Raw genomic sequence first — 4,644 nt, 5'->3', positions numbered from 1 at the left:
ACAAGGTCAAAATGGTTTAGACGTACACATTATCACGATTATTCCGACTTGGGTCAAGTGGACCAAAATAAAAAAAAAAACGAGATGTACTCAGCAGAAACATTTTGACTCTTGGCAATACGATCCAAATAGATGATGTTCTGCAAGGAAGAAAAGAGTATATTTAGAAGAATGGTTCCGCCGAAAATATAGTTGAAGTAATTGACAGTTTCTTTCAACACCAAAATTGTCTTTCTCAAAGTTTTCCTAGCATTTGGCCTTGCCGAAGAGTTTAGTACTTGACCTAATAACATTTTCTGGTGACGGTACCTCGCCCGTAACATTTTAGCCACCATGCAGCAAAACGTGGCAAAGAAGAATTGCGAATAGAACTGAATAAATACGACCAAGTAGAACTGAAGAAAAAAGTATACAATTCGTAGCAGACAAAGCAAACATTTATTTTTTTTAAGTTATGAGGATAAGGAATGACGTCTGTGCCAGGATGAACGTGAGAAAATAATTATTTGTGCGAGGATTTGCCTTTTTGGTCCTCATCGCAAAAGGTGTCCTTCAGATGTGACATCAGTTTGAACCACTTTTCTCTTTGTTGGGTCATCACCACCACCATAGTGTAGACAGTGTAGCGCACAAAATCGGTAAACACTCACAAGACCAGCTGCATCGGGTTCTAGATATTCAGATACTTTGTAGTACAGAGAAATGCATGGACCTACGGTGAAGAAATAAAACACCACGAAATTGTAAGTTCTTTGCCAAAAGCTGACCTCTTCATTGTCGAGCGAGGATGGAGTCAAGGCAAATTTTTTTGTGATTTTGTGTCGTATTGTAACAAGGCAAAATTACTGTCAATTATTGTGGTGATGACAAATATTTAATAATTCAGTGGGTAATAATAGTGCAATTAGTGTACGAGTCCGTTTGCTGTAATTGTTAACTTAAAAAAAAATTTTTTTTAGCTCATTATTTATTGATCCGAAAAACAAATAGGTAATTTTCTCATTTGTCGACGTGTTCGAATCAATAAATCCATACTGTGTTTCAGCATGTAAACAATAGTTATTTACACAATTAGTGGGAGCAATATTACAGGATTCGAGTGTGAAGATTGCAGATGACGAGGGCGTTAACCCGAGTTCATCTGTAATCACATGAGTTACCTGTAATATGCTTTAGCCCACGTGTTATGTATGTACAATGTTTTATCTAAGATCGCCCCGAATTTAAACAAAAAGGTAAATCTTATTTATTTACGTCAGCGGGATAAATGAGTTTCAGTACACCACTCAGTGGGATAAGAACTTACTTATCCCACTGAGTGGGGTAATGAAATGCGTGCGGTAATGAAGTTCCTTATCCCACTCAAATGAGTGATAATGAATGTGATCTCATGGATTCTAAATGAACTGGGAATGTCTCAGTGTGGTATTAAATTTTATCCTGGACGAAAAAAACCTCGAGCGTAATTCGATGAGATAATTTAATGAATAATAATAGGTAGGTAATTATGAAAAATTGAATTGGACATTTTGCACTTCAATTTATTACAAACTGTGTTAATGTTTAAGATTGTTGGTTCGTTATCATAACAACAAACAATAATCAGGTTCGAAAAAGTTTGCCATGGAAGTTTAAGCACATTTTATCCAGATGCAAAGTTAGGGCTAACTTTATCCGATGTCAAAGTGACAAATGCATCGCGGCTTATAGGATTTTTTATACATGAATTAAATTATCAGACTTATTTATTTTATTCTTTAGTGTCTTTTTTCATAATGAAAACTTATTTGATGAAATTTCTTTGGAATAATTATACTTTTTACAATTTAATATGTATTGTTCCAAAAGCGAACTTCCTTTCAAATTGACATCTAGAAACTAGGATTTAGGTCAATGGAGAAAGGTTTTTTTATCGCAATGTAAATAATAGAACAATTAAGTAAATGTAGGTAAGACTAATCATATTTGTACTAATTGGAATAAAATTTTTCAAACAGAAAGGGGAATTAATGAGATATAATCACTCTCGACCGAAACATAATTGACACGAATTCGCCATAAAACAGTTGAAATTATTTTCCGCTAAAATGGATTTGAAAAAGCAATAACTTGGTTTTAAAACTGGAGGTCTTTTGGCACTAACTTCACTTTTATTATGAGCTTTAAGCCAACCCTTCTTCAACCATGCTACATTATTCTTATGTTTTTTTCTGTACAGAGCTGTCGTCCTTTGAAGCAGAATTCAAAAGAAAAAATTCTACACCAAATACAACTGCATTCAATTCTTACTTCATCTGATGGTGGATTCGAACCTTTAGATTAACAACTGTTACCCCTTGGTGGTATTGCTGACAACAAAACGAAGACAATGATTCAAACTGGTGAACGTTCTAAAAAGAGTTGCCTGGAACAAAACGAACAATTTGACATTTGTAATGGCACTTGTGATATTTTGGATGGCATCTGTCTTGACGAGTGCTGTTTGGTTGTACATTTTCGGTTGGAATTTCTTCAATAAATACATCGTGGAATACTTCCAAGTTTATTCGGAATTTTTCTACATGGTTCTAGCTTGTACCATTTTGAACATGATGCTGAAGAGATACAGGATATCCCCAAAAAAGAAGACGAGTCCATAACTCCGTTATTTATCGGAAGATTTTAATTTATCTGTACACCAAATTAAATGGTTGTTAATAGGCTACAAAATGGCCTAATAAATTCAAGTATAGCCCCATGGGCTTGAGGGGTAAACTGTCAAATATTTTTTTTCAAATGGGATTATATATTTTTTTTAGTAATTCTGATAGAGATTTTTATTCCGAAAACAACAATGTATCAAAAGTATACACTTAAATACCAAAAATTCACAAAAAAAAATGTAAAAAAACGCTACTATCGTCTATGTTCCATTTTGCGCTAAACATTGGCGGCATGTCTGCCCAATCCCACATTTGTTATTCCAGCTACCTTTTTGGTTATTACATTGTAACGCAATGCATTTTGATAGCTTTTCGCTTGGTGCAGTTATATTTGTGATACATTGTTGTTTTCAGAATTAAAATCTCTATCAGAATGACTAAAAAAAAGTATGTAATCGCATTTGAAAAAAAATATTTTGACAATTTATTCTTGAAGCCTTTAGAGCTATACGTGAATTTATTAAGCCGTTTTGTAGCCTATTAAAATCCTCCGATAAATAAGGGAGCTATGGACTCGTCTTTTTTTTTGGGGACACCTGTATAAGGTTCAAAGTTCTTTGTTGCGAGAACAAATCAAATACGGAAGGAAAAAAACATTAAAGGATGTTGTCAAGGTTTTGAAGCAAATCAAGTTTAACGTGTTCATGTTGAAATAAGCCATCGATACTTTCAGTGAGGTTTTCGGATGGGTTATTTTGCTCAACATCTTCTACGGATGTACAAAGAGTTTAGTATTTTTGTGCGGCGTGGCCAAGGGTGAGGATCAATGGTCGGAATACAATGTAGGTATTAGACTTGTACTTGCATAATTTAAGTAAGTATTCCGCCATTTTCTCTTATTGCACAAGACCTGTCGTTTTTCCAGATTTGTCATTGAATTTTTTTATTTTAGATCGCAATTTGTTGGACCATTTTGCTCTGCGACACGGTTTTGCAAGAATTCGAACTCTTGGTAGACGCGTCGCAGCAACTTGAAACCTTCCTCTCTGATTTGGTCTTGTATAAAAGCACCGACTTTAACACTTTAATTGGATTCTCTCACGGGCTGTGACCTTGGAAATATTTACGCGAAGGCGGAGCGATAAGTCTGTAAAGCAAAACTAGAAACGTCGACTACTTTCAAATTCAAATACATTAAGCTAGATCAGAAAGAAACAACGGATAATGATGTTTTCCGGTCGGTTTGTAGTGCCTACTTGACACCGATATTCGTCGTTTGCGCAGATATGACTCATAGCTCATGAGAGAACCCAACATCCACGAGTATACCATAGAAGACGTTTCTAGTTTTGCTTTACAGATTTATCGCTCCGCCTTCGCGTAAATATTTCCAAGGTCACAGCCCGTGAGAGAATCCAATAACTCTAGCACTGAAACTAGTATTGCTAAGATGCTTAAAGTGTAACGGAATTAATGTCGAGTGTCTAAGTTCCTCTCTGGGTCAAAACTGGCGCTAAATTCAACAATATCAAGCAGAAAGTGAACGAATAATGTCAAATGCGGAAAATGATCGAAGGTTTGAAGTGGTATAAATACAAAATTACTTCCAATTTTAAAGTAAAGATTAACCGTTTCTAGATCTACTTTAAAATTCTACATGGAGAAGAAAATGATATAAAATACAAAGTAAATCATAATTGATTGTATCATTCTTCTATTTCCTTTTCAGTTGACAAGATAAGAAAAAATTAAATTTTTGTAAAATTTATTTGGAATTCGTTGTCAATATACAGGGTAAGATTCAGTGTCAAAAGTAAACTATTTACTGACAAAGTGCTCCCAGAAGAAAATTGAATCCAAATTTTAATTTTCCATTTAGACGCCAAATTTTAATAATTGAATAATCACGACCAGAAAAGTAGTCGTCGAGTTGAAGATGCTGAAAATGGTGGATCTGTCAATGCAGAAAAATCTCACAGGCTGTGTAGAATAGCAACAGCAG

Source organism: Tenebrio molitor, chromosome 4, assembly GCF_963966145.1.
Source record: "Tenebrio molitor chromosome 4, icTenMoli1.1, whole genome shotgun sequence".
Classification (NCBI taxonomy): domain Eukaryota; kingdom Metazoa; phylum Arthropoda; class Insecta; order Coleoptera; family Tenebrionidae; genus Tenebrio; species Tenebrio molitor.
This window is presented reverse-complemented; position numbering follows the sequence as displayed.